Genomic DNA, 13,246 nt, shown 5'->3' on the forward strand with positions numbered 1-13,246 from the left:
AACCTCTATGGGATTTTATGACTTTCCACATTTTATGGAAACAGAATTCAAGAAATTAAGTAACTGGAGCAAAGGGGCATAGGTCTCAGTGGTGGGGCCAGGCTTTCTGAAATTCTCAATGTAAAGCCAGTTATATAAAGTCTTTCAGACTTTAAATAAACTTGAAAGGGGTTATCAAAGACATCACAACAATGCTTTCAAAGTATCTTGGCTACTGCGGTAGTTACTATCAATGGCCTAGCCGTTGGCCACTCTCCTTTCTTTCTTGCTAACAGAACCCCATTTTTATTCAGATATCTGGTGGCTGTGTGCATCAAGGAAGGTTAGACCCCTCCCTAGCCCCAGTGGGTCAACCTTGACTGGTATAAGCACAGCATGGTGATTCCATCCCCTGCCAGAAATGAGCACACAAGGCAATTCTGGCCAGTGAGAGAGAAAGGGAAGTTTACTGGGAGACTACTATTATATGTGCCTGCTGATAAAGGGATGCATGGGAAGAAACAGCATCTTCTCTGACTTCATGAAGTCATAACTACATGTGATACCCAGATTATTGGCAGCCACCTTGTGAGCACAAGGGGAGTCGATCTGAGAAGGCAGAACTGAAAGGAGGTAATGCTTCTGTTGTTAAGTTGCCAAATTAGTGAATCCTGGAACAGCCCTATCTCCGTACTTCGTAAGTGAATGCGTTATTTTATTTTATTTTATTTATTTTATTTTTGAGACAGTCTTACTGTGTCGCCCAGGCTGGAGTGCAGTGGCATGATCTCAGCTCACTGCAACCTCTGCCTCCTGGGTTCAAGCAGTTCTCCTGCCTCAGCTTCCTGAGTAGCTGGGGTTACAGGCACATGGCACCACACCTGGCTCATTTTTTTTTTTTTTTCACTTTAGTAGAGATGGGGTTTCACCGTGTTGGCCAAGCTGGTCTCAAACTCCTGATCTCAAATGATCTGCCTGCCTTGGCTACCCAAAGTGCTGGGATTACAGGCATGAGCCACCGTGCCCGGCTGTGAATGCATTTTGCTCATTTATTAGAAATGTATTAGACCATTTCTGAGTCTCTTATTATCAGTGGCCCAAAGCATCCTAAGCAAATTGTGACTTATATTGCCCTATCTATTTAGAAAGGCAGCTGATCAAGCGATACCTTAAAACGTATGGTTGTTTTCTTTTAGCAAGGCTTCTCTTAGAAAATATAAACTTAACCAGGCCTTCTTTTCTGCTTGTGTGGTACAGTTTTACCTGCTGAAAAATGAATAGCTATTTGCAGAGCAATGTTAAAAGGTTACATGATGCAACTGCAAATATTCACTTATTTAGGCTATTGTTTACATTCCATTATGGATGAAAACTGCCTATATGCATTTTTGGTATTTCTAACTCCAGAAATCTGGATGTATTATACACATGAAGTATCACATTTTTTCTTGTGTTCAAGAGATTCTGGCTAGGTCCTACATGGTATCTCTTACAGGGACTAATTTTAAATAAAAACTAATAATTTTTTTCTAAAGTTTTCCATGCCTAATAGTCCTGATGGTGAACCCCAAATCATGGCTGCTTTGTTTGACACACCAGGAATGCTTATTACTTATTATATACACTAAGGAGAATACGAAGATCAGTGGTTCAGATTAGATAATGTATATGAAAATCACTGATTTTTTTTTTTCAATTGAGTCAGGGTCTTGCTCTGTTGCTCAGGCTGGAGTGCAGTGGTGCAATTATAGCTTGAACTCCTGGCCTCAAGCCATCCTCCTGCCTCAGCCTCCCATGCAGCTGAAACTACAAGTACATACCACTACACCAGCTAATTATTATTATTTTTTCCATAGAGACAGGGTCTCACCTTGTTGTCCAGGCTGGTCTCAAACTCCTGGCTCCAAGCAGTCCTCCTGCCTTGGCCTACCAAAGTGTTGGGATTACAGGCATGTGCCACCATGCAGGGCCTGAAAATACTTTAAATAACTAAATTATTTTCAATCTCCTTTACTCATCTTTTAAGGATAATTTCATCCTTTCAGGAAGGGTTACTGAAGATACAAGATAAAGCATGTTGCTCAAGGTCTCCCGACTACTACTACTACTAATAATTTAAAAAGGCCCTGAGCTGGGATTGAACCGCAAGTCCATCTTACTACAGAGCCACATCCCAAATTCTATTCAAGGTGCAGGGATTTCCCCAAGGCCTTCACCATGGCCACCTTCCTGCAGAAATTGCAATACGTACTAAACTGCTCAAAAGGTGTGCAAAAGGAGAGGGCGGAAGCAACAGACCTCCATACTGTACATACACAGAGTAAGCTGTACAAATTCTCTAGTTACCCTTAAGTCCTGCCTAAGGCAATCAAATAAACAATCTTGGGACACTAAATTATCTAATTCGAACCACCGAACTTTATATTCCTCTTAGTGTATATAATAAATAAATTAGCACTCCTGGTGTGTCAAACAAACCAGCCATGATTTGGAGTTTACCATCAGGACTGTTAGACATGGAAGCATTTTTTTAAAAATCAGTTTTTGTGTAAAATTAGTCCCTGTAAGAGATACAATGTGGGACCTAGCCACAATCTATTGAACACATGATACAATACTATTTTTAACATTAGAGCATAAATCATGCACTGTCTAGTTACTGTGTAAGTAACTACAACTACTAGTTACTTTGTTAGTCTAGTAACAACTTCTGACACCTGGGCATATTCATGAAAGTCTTTACCATGTGTAATAAAGGCTCATACAGAGCTTCGTCACTACCAATTATGAGAATGAAGGTCTTAGTTCCCATCTCTTAAGAGTAGAATTGTCTAATTCTTAAAACCATACTTGAAAAAAAATCCCTTATGATACAAAAAGTTAGAAACAGTTTTTTTCTTTACCAGAAAAATAATTTAAATAATCTTTCAAATTATGTAGTTCTTCTGCAGTGAAGTGTAAGAAGATGACAGTGAAATGGCAACATATGCTTTGCTGAGAAAATCGGGAAAAAGAGGAAAAACTCAGAATTCTGCAGTCGCCTTGGGATTGTTCATTTACAATAGTTCCATGGCTACCATCACCAAGCTGTGGGCTCTGTGCCCATCATTCCATGTCCTCCAATCTCTAGTTCTCCCCCCAGCATCTGTTCAGGGGTTTCTACCTTGCATGCATACTCACCTCTATTCAGCCCAGCCTAGTAAACCATCACTGTCGATGCTGATGGCCCATCCAACATGAGCCCTATATGTTCTTGCCCTTCTCTAATCCAAAGATCTTGACTTCCATCCAGTTCAGCAACCCACCTCCATGACCACATCCTTGACTTTGTCTTCAGTGGGAAGTGCTCCAGCTCTGAAAGCTTAAGCATTATAATCCCCTCTGCTCTGTAACCTTCCATGTTCTACCTTTCTTATGTTCCTGGAAGCAGCTAATCTAATGGGGAAATGGGGGCAAGTTTTAGAAGCAGAGATCTGGGTTTAAATGTTGGCTTTGCCACTTGCTGGCTGTGTGACCTCAGGTAAATTATATTTCTGAGCCTTATATTCTTTGTCTGTGACATAGTATTTTGCAGGATTGTAAGGTGGGCTGCATATGACTGAAAGCACCTAGCAACACAGTCGATGCTCAGTGAAGCTAATTTCTCCCCTTCCCTCCCTCTTCCTCACACCTATTAACTTTATTGTTCAATCTCACAGAGAATGCTGGTCTCTCCGGTCTCTCGTCCCCCTCTGGGCTTCAAGGTCAGTCATTTCATTTCTCTGATGTTCCACCACATGGCTCAGGTTAACACCAAGCCTGGGACAATGCACCACTTCCATGCTTCACTCTTGCTCTTGGACTGCCCAGAACATTTAGCTTGGCCAGGGAGGCCCTGCACATTTCTGTTTCTGAAGCTTCTCATAAGGGAGGAGGAGGAGGAAGACAAGGAGGAGGAGGAGCAATATGAGGAGAAGGAAGAGGAGGAGGAAGAGGAGGAGGAAGAGGAGGAGGAAGAGGAGGAGGAAGAGGAGGAGGAAGAAGAGGAGGAAGAGGAGGAAGAAGAGGAGGAGGAGGAAGAGGAGGAGGAGGAAGAGGAGGAGGAGGAAGAGGAGGAGGAGGAAGAGGAGGAGGAGGAAGAGGAGGAGGAGGAAGAGGAGGAGGAGGAAGAGGAGGAGGAGGAGGAAGATAAGAAGGAGAAGGAAGAAGATGAGGAGGAGGAGGAAGACAAGGAGGAGGAAGACAAGGAGAAGGAGGAGGAAGAAGACAAGGAGAAGGAGGAGGAAGAAGACAAGGAGAAGGAGGAGGAAGAAGACAACGAGGAGGAGGAGGAAGACAAGGAGCAGGAGGAAAAGGACAAGGAGGGAGGAGGAAGACAAGGAGGAGGAGGAAGATGAGGAGGAGGAAGAGAAGGAAGAGGAGGAGGAAGAGGAGGAGGAAGATGAGGAGAAGGAAGATGATGATGAGGAGGAGGAAGAAGATGAGGAGGAGGAAGATGAGGAGGAGGAAGACAAGGAGCAGGAGGAGAAGGACAAGGAGGGAGGAGGAAGACAAGGAGGAAGAGGAGAACAAGGAGGAAGAGGAAGATAAGGAGGAGAAGGAGGAAGATGAGGAGGACGAGGAGGAAGAGGAGGAGGAGAAAGAAGAGAAGGGGGGGAGAAGCAGTCAAAACAGGATTATAAAAACGGTGGAATATTTTATGTTTAGAGGAAATACCCCAACCCCATCCTTGATGCCTTCACTTATGTGGAAGAAGAAATCACATTAGCATAACAAGTGGCATGATTTACCATCTTGGTGAGCTTGAAGGAGCTGGGCTTGGACAGCTGCTCTGTGATCTTCTACTCCATGGTCTAGAAGGGTTGCTCCTTCCTCCTGCTAGGGAAGGCTTAGGTCAAGAGCTGCCAGTGACTGGGAGGGGAAGTTAGCCTAAATCAGTAGAGTATTAGGAAGATCACTTGTCTGCAAATGTATGCTGCATTCTCTAATATAAGCTTATTTAGTAATAAAGGTAAACTTTTGGCATTTGTGTACAGACATTTCTTAATTGATGTCTACAAGTCAGGTGGAGGAGAGAAGTGATTTTTGTTGGGTCTCCTTAAAATCCTAAAGTTTATATTTAACAAATTAAGTCTTTTAAAGTTAAGAATATAGTGCACATATAATTGTGCTGCTCCTATGACAGAGAAATTAAGACAAAAATCACAGTAGACCCCAGGTGAGGGGATCCAGGTAACTGCAGCACAAATGCGTTGCAATCAGAGACTATCTGCTCCTTTCAAGCCTGTTACTGGATCCGCAGGCCCTGGTGATGGCTAACTTTATGTCAACTCAGCTAGGCTGCGGTGCCCAAATGTCTGGCCAACCAACAGTCTAGACGCTGCTGAGAAGATATTTTGGAATGAGATTAACATTTAAATCAGTGGAGCAGATGACCCCCCATCATGTGAGTGGGCCTCATCCAGTCAGTGGAAGGCCTTTAGAGAAACGATTGAGGCCCCCAGGAAGCAGAAATTCTATCTCCAGGCTGTTTTTGGACTCTGGGCTGCAACATCAACAACTTCCAGCCCACCTGCCAGACCTGCAGATTTGGGACTTAGCAGCCCTCATAATCATGTGAGCCAATCCCTTAGAATAAATATCTCTCTCTCCATTTTCCTCTCCCCCATCTCCTCCCCTCTCCCTCTTCCACTTTCCCTCTCCCCACTCTTCTGCTCTTTATCTCTCTCCTCTCTTCATCTAATTGATTCTGTATCTCTGGAGAACTCTGACTCATACAGACCCTTATGCTCGATGTATAACTCTATTTAGACATTAAGTTGAAAGTCTAAATTTAGGGCTTGATGAATGATTTCAGGCCTGGCACAAGGGGCTTCCTCACTACCCTCTACCCCATTCCTGTGATAGGTCCTGAGCATCACCATACATTTCTTATTTCCAACTTCACCTCAGCCCTCAGTTTCCTTAGAATTCCTTCATTCTTCTCTGATAAGGCAGAAGCCACAAGTGCATCTCTAGTAACCTGTCTCCATTCTTCAGTAGAAATAGAATCCCAGTTTTTAGGCAAACATTTGGCCCTCTAGAATAAAGATCACATTTTCTAGTTTCCCTTGCAGTTAGGCTTTGGCACGTGACTATATTCTGGTCAATGGATATTAGAGGGAGGGGCCCGCACAACTCGTGGGCAATGTCCTTCCTTCCTCCTTCTTGCTGGCAGAATGGAGGGGCTAGACTGCCACAAAGTGACTTTGGGATAAGAAGCCACACACAGAGGAGCAATCACAGAGAAGTGCCTATGTGCCCTGCATTGTGCCACCACCACCTACCTGAGGCTCATCACTGCTGGACTTCTGGGGCCTCCATTTACTTTTAAGTAGACCCTCTTCTAAGTTTTGTATTAAATAAAGCAAAGCTTTAACATTAGAAATGTATTGTAGGCTGGGTTCATTGGCTCACACCGGTAATCCCAGCACTTTGGGAGTCCAAGGTGGGAGGACTGCTTGAGACCATGAGTTCAAGACCAGCCTGGGCAACATAGCAAGACCCTATCTCTACAAAAAATAATTTTAAAAAGTTAGCCAGGTGTGGTAGTGTGCCCCTGTAGTCCTAGCTACTCAGGAAGCTGAGGAGGTGGGAGGATCACTTGAGCCCAGAAGTTCAAGGCTTTAGTGAACCATGATGACACTACTGCACTGCAGCTAGGCAACAGTGTGAGACTTTGTCTCAAAAGAAAAATTAAAAATAACTAAAAATAAAGTAATGTAATCCTAATTGTAGTGGACTGAATGTTTGTATCCCCCACAGATTCATGTGTTGAAGCCCTAACTCGCATGTGATAATATTTGGAGATGGGGTCTTTGGAAGGTAACTAGGGTTAGGTAAGGTCATGAGGGTGAGACCTTCAAGATGGGATTAGTGCCCTTATAGGAAGATATACCAGAAAGCTCTCTCCCTCTCTTTCTTCTTTTTGTGTGCACAAAGAAAGGTCATTTGAACACATAGTAAAAAAAGGTGATCACCTACAAGACAGAAAGAGAGCCCTCACCAGAAAGTGAACCCTGCAGGACCTTGCTCTTGGACTTTCCATCCTCTAGAACTGTAAGAAAATAAATTTCTGTTGTTTAAGTCACCTAGTCTATGGTATTTTGTTATGGCAGCCCGAGGGGACTTAATTCTAATTAAACACTAATTCTGACTCATGTGTACCTGGCAAGGGATTTCTGATGAGGGAGTTTGGTGGTTAAACAACTGATGCTTTGAATTCAGATAGATTTGCATTTGGACTCTACATTACCAACAAGAGTTGGGTAATCTTGACTAAGCTGGTTTACCACCTTAAATATCAGGTTCTTCTTCTGAAAAATGGAGGTAATATTCAATTTACAAGGTTTTTGTGAAGATTAAATCAATGTGCCGAGCACAAAGTAATAGTTTACTAAACGACAGGTAGCCATTGCTACTGTTGTTAAGAATGTTACTACTCTCTATAATGTTTGTCTTAAACATTCTTCTCTCTTCAAGCCTTGAGTTCCATTTCCGTTAATCTAAGAGATGTTAGTTGGAATTGCTGATGAAAGAGTTCTTAAAATCACATATGGCTCTTTGATTTCCTCTTTCCCATCCACTTTCCTTCTTGAAAAATTTGGTTGTAACACCACTAGAGCAGAGCCAAGTGGTCATATGGGCCTGCTCTGGGGAAGCTGCAGTGACCCAGAGAAGGCACTGGAGTCTCGGTGGGTAAAGAGAATATATGTGTAGGAGGGCTGCTTGCTGTAGGAATAGGAGTCCCATGGGGTGAGGAGGACCTCCATGTGGGAGGGGAAACTGGCTCAGGTCACTGGAGCCCAGGCAAGTTGAGGAGGGTACCCCCAGAGAGGGAACACCGAGATGAAAGTTAGAGCCTGAGGTGAAAGCACAAGGGCACCCCATAAAGGAGTGGCCTAGTGTGGGCTGCTGGGGCCTGAGCAAGGTGATGATGATGTGCACATGGGAGGAAGGAACAAACTTGAGGTGTGGAGACTGAGAGGAGGGCATTGTGCAGGGAGGGGCAGCAGTGGTAATATTGATTACATACAGGGGCCTGATCAGATAATATCCTGTATCATATAGGATGGAAGATAACTACCCTGTGATTAGGGACTGGAATTGGAGGTATTGGTATGAGCTGAAGTTTTGCAAGATAAGCAGATATAAAAACAAATGGGTATTTTTTGTAAACAAAAGGTGTTAATAACTAACTATGTGTATGTACATACATGCTTCCAAACTCTTTCCACTGAGAGAGTCTGGGAGCAAACACAGCAGTAGCAATGAACACACCTAGTACTGGGGTCTTGGTGGTTTTTTTTTTTTGGAGTCTTGCTCTGTCACCCAGGCTGGAGTGCAATGGCACACTCTCAGCTCACTGCAACCTCCACCTCCCCGGTTCAAGCAATTGTCCTGCCTCAGCCTCCCAAGTAGCTGGGATTACAGGGGTCCACTGCCACATCCAACTAATTTTTGTATTTTTAGTAGAGACAGGGTATCATTGTGTTAGCCACACTGGTTTTGAACTCCTGACCTCAAGAGATCTGCCTACCTCGGCCTCCCAAAGTGCTGGGATTACAGGCGTGAGCCACCGCACCTGGCCCCTGGCTTCTAGATACTATTGCTCAGTGCAAGAAACCAGAACTTCTTGGAGAAATGATGGGTTCCAAGGCTGATTCTAAGACACTGTACTCATTGACAATCACTTCCCATTCTGACTTCCCCTCAACTCCTAGCAACCACTAATCAATCAGCTTGACTTCCCCTCAACTCCTAGCAACCACTAATCAATCAGCTTGCTGTCTCTATGAATCCTGTACCTATTCTGGACATTTCATGTAGATGGAATCATAGAATATATGACCTTTGTGTTTGGCTTCTTGAAGTTAGCTCGTTTACAAGGTTCATCCATATTGTTCCATGTATCAGAACTTCATTTGTTTTCATGGCTGAATAATATTCCACGTAGGGATGTACTCCCTTCTGTTATCCAGTCATTAGCTGATGGACACTGAGATTGTTTTCAGATTGTTTTCACTGTTAGACTATTATAAATGATGCTGGAATGAACATTCATGTATAAGCTTTTGTATGGATATATGTTTTCAATTCTCTCTTTTTTTTTACACACACACACACGCACACACACGCACACACACACACACGTTTTTGATTTTCTAGGAGTACAAATGTGGGGCCATATGGTAGTACTATCTTTAACTTTTTTGAGGGACTTCAAAATTGTTTCCAAAGCAGCTTCACAAGTTTACATTCCCATCAGCTGTGTTTGAGAATTCCTATTTCTCCACATCCTAACCAACACTTGTTATTGTCTGTGTTTTAAATTATATAGCTATCCTAAGTGGGTGTGAGTATCTCATTGTAGTTTTGATTTGCATTTCCCTAATGACTAATAAGATTGAGCATCTTTTTATGCGCTTATTGGCCATTCGTATATATTCTTTGGAGAAATCTCTCTTTAAATTCTTTGCCTATTTTAAATAGGTTTATTTGTTTTTTATTGTTGAGTTGTGAGGGTTCTTTATGTATTCGCAATGCAAATCTTTTATCAGATTATGATTTATAAACATTTTTTCCTATTCTGTGGGTTGTCTTTTGGACTTTCTTCCTGATGTCTTTTGTAGCAAGAATGGTTTTAATTTTGATAAAGTCCAAATTGTCTATTTTTTCTTTTGTTACTTGTGTTTTTGGTATCACCTCTAAGATACTATTGACAAATCCAAGATCACAAAGATTTATTTCAATGTTTTCTTCTAAGAGTTTTACTATCTTAGCTCTTAGAATTAGTTATGATCTTTTTTTGTATGTGATAATTTTATAAATGGTATAATGTATGATGACTTTTATTTCATTTTTGTCACATTCTTTTGCATGTAGATATCCAGTTGTTCCAGCAAAAGTTGTTGAAAAGACTATTCCTTCTCCATTGAATTGTTTGGTGCTCTTTTAGAAATTCAATTGACCGGGGGAGAAGCCGGGAGCGAGCCCAGGTGGCAGTCTTGATTCTCTTTTGGCTAGCAGTTTTTAGGTCCGTCAGTACTGCATTGCAAGAATGGCAGATTTTGGGATCTCTGCTGGCCAGTTTGTGGCAGTGGTCTGGGATAAGTCATCCCCAGTGGAGGCTCTGAAAGGTCTGGTGGATGAGCTTCAAGGTTAACTGGCAATGAGGGCCATGGGTCTGTGGAAAACATGAACCAGCTGTTTCAGTCTGCCCACAAAGAATCCAGCTTTGACATTATTTTGTCGGGTTTAGTCCCGGGAAGTACCACTCTGCACAGTGCTGAGATTTTGGCTGAAATCACCCAGATCCTTCAGCCTGGTGGATGTCTTTTTCTGAAAGAGCCAGTAGAGACAGCTGTAGATAACAATAGCAAAGTGAAGACAGCATCTAAGCTGTGTTCAGCCCTGACTCTTTCTGGTCTTGTGGAAGTGAAAGAGCTGCAACGGGAGCCCCTAACCCCTGAGGAAATACAGTCTGTTCGAGAACACCTTGGTCATGAAAGTGACAGCCTGCTGTTTGTTCAGATCACAGGCAAAAAACAAAACTTTGAAGTGGATTCTTCTAGTCAGCTTAAGTTTTCCATCACCAAGAAGTCTTCTCCTTCAGTGAAGCCTGCTGTGGACCCTGCTGCTGCCAAGCTGTGGACCCTCTCAGCCAACGATATGGAGGACGACAGCATGGATCTCATTGACTCAGATGAGCTGCTGGATCCAGAAGATTTGAAGAAGCCAGATCCGGCTTCCCTGCAGGCTGCTTCTTGTGGGGAAGGGAAAAAGAGGAAGGCCTGTAAGAACTGCACCTGTGGCCTTGCCACAGAACTGGAAAAAGAGAAGTCAAGGGAACAGATGAGCTCCCAGCCCAAGTCGGCTTGTGGAAACTGCTACCTGGGTGATGCCTTCCGCTGTGCCAGCTGCCCCTACCTTGGGATGCCAGCCTTCAAACCTGGGGAAAAGGCACTTCTGAGCAATAGCAATCTTCACGATGCCTAGGAAGGGCCTGACATGGGACCCATCTGCTCCTCCAGCCAACTCCTGTCCCTCAAATCCCACCACGGTGTCTCCTCCCACCTCCTCTGGATTTGTTCACTCTGAGATCTATTTGCAGAGTGGGTGCTTAGCAGACAGAGTGAAGCTGGCTGGGGGGGGCGCAGTGGTGTGTAGTGCTGCTGTGTATCAAAAGACCAAGGTATTATGGGGCCCGGTTACTCAGCATGGGATGGGTTTCTTCACCTCATGTTAAGAGAAGGGAGTGTGTCCTGAAGAAGCCCCTCTTCTGATGTTAAAATGCTGACCAGAACACTCTTGAGCCCAGGCATCCTTGAGCATTAACACTCTAACAGAGCTGCAGACCCCTGCCCTGAGTCTCATCTCAGCAATGCTGCCACCTGCTTGTCTTTCAGAGTTGATAGTTTACTCCATTCTTTGTGACACGAGTCAAGTGTCTCGCAACCTCCTCAGGGCACCAGAGGACTCACTCACTGGTTGCTGTGATGATACCCAGTGTCCCTCTGCCCCCTTCCATCCCCAACCACATTTTACTGTAGCATTGCATCTGTGTCCTGTTGTCATTTATGTTAACCTTCAGGTATTAAACTTGCTGCATATCTTGAGATATCTTGAGATTCTGCATGTCTTATAAAGAGAGGGGATGTGCATTTGTGTGTGATGTTGGATAGTCATCCATGCTCAGTTTGGACCATTGGAGGAACTTAGTGTCACACACAAATGGGGCTAGTCCTACACTTAGAATAGGGCCTGTCTGCCCACTTTAGAAGAGCCCAGGTTGATGAGCATTTAGAGGGAAGCAGGGCAGAACTCTGAACAACAATAAGTCTCTCTGAGCAGAGACCCCTTTGTTCTTGTTACCCACCCGTACGGACTTGGGATCTATCTTGCCAAATATTTGGAGAGATTGTGTGGATTTAAGAGACCTGGATTTTTATATTTTGCCAGTAAATAAAAGTGTTCATTGGTAAAAAAAAAAAAAAAAAGAAAGAAAGAAAGAAATTCAATTGACCATAAATGTAAAGGCATACTTCTGGACTCTCAGTTCTATTCCATTAATCTATATGACTATCCTTATGTCAGCATCATATCTATATATCTATCCTTATGATTACTGGAGCATTTATTAAGTTCTGAAATTGAGGAAAGTGTGAGTATTCCAACTTTGTTCTTCCTTTTCAAGATGTGATGCAACAAACACAGCCGTGATTTTGATGGAGACTGCATTGAATCTGCAGATCAATTTGGGGAGCACTGCCATCTTAACAATACTATGTCTTCCAATCCATGAACATAGTATGCCTTTCCAATTCTTTAGGTCTTTAATTTTCTTCAACATAATTTGTAGTTTTCAGTTTACAAATCTTGCATTTCCTTTGTTAACTTTATTCCTAGATTTTTTGCTGCAATTATAAATGGAAATGTTTACTTAATTTTATTATTGTATTGTTCATTATTAGTGTATACAATTGATTTTTAGTATTGATCTTGTATCATGTAACCTTGCAGAACTTGTTTGTTTTTATCATTTTTGGTGGATTTCTTAGTATTTTATATATTAAAAATTTATGTCACCTGAGGATAGTTTTACTTCTTCCTTTCTCATATTTATGCCTTTATTTCAATTTCTTGCCTAATTGCCCTTACCAGAACCTCCAGGTACACTTCCATGATGAATGGAAGTGATGAGAACAGACATTCTTCTTGTGTTACTGACTTTAGGGGAAATGTCTAGTCTTTCACAATTAAGTATGATGTTAGTTGTGGGGTTTTCATAAATGTCTTTATTGGGTTGAGGAAGTTATTTAGTGTTTTTATCATGAAAGGGTGTTGAATTTTGCCAACTGATTTTTCTGTGTCAATTGAGATTTTTGTCCTTTATTCTATTACTGTGGTATAAGACATGATTGATTTTCATGTTAAACCAACCGTGCCTTCTTGGGATAAATCTCATTTGATCATGGTTTCATATGTTGCTGGATTCCATTTGTATTCTGTTGAAAATTTTTACATCTATATTTATAAGAAATGTGGGTATAGTTTTCCTGTCTTGTGATGGCTTTATCTGATTTTGTTATCAGGGTAATGCTGACTTCATAGAATAAGTTGGGAATTGTTCTCTCCTCTTTCATTTTTTGAAAGTATTTAATTATTTATGCTTAGGCATAACAAGCAAATGGTATAAAATATCAAAGATTCAAAAGTGTTTTTAGTATCAGATTAAGTCATCCAGGTC

The 13,246-nt window shown here is 42.4% G+C and overlaps 1 protein-coding gene and 1 pseudogene across 1 annotated transcript in view; one reads left to right on the forward strand and one right to left on the reverse strand.

The window, feature by feature from the left end:
* Positions 1–13,246, reverse strand: part of KCTD1 (potassium channel tetramerization domain containing 1) — a 203,108-nt gene that overhangs the window by 134,540 nt on the left and 55,322 nt on the right. The window lies entirely within an intron of this gene.
* LOC100970657 (anamorsin-like) lies at positions 9,960–12,406 on the forward strand (annotated as a pseudogene).

The sequence above is a fragment of the Pan paniscus genome, chromosome 17 (genome assembly GCF_029289425.2).
Source record: "Pan paniscus chromosome 17, NHGRI_mPanPan1-v2.0_pri, whole genome shotgun sequence".
Taxonomy (NCBI): domain Eukaryota; kingdom Metazoa; phylum Chordata; class Mammalia; order Primates; family Hominidae; genus Pan; species Pan paniscus.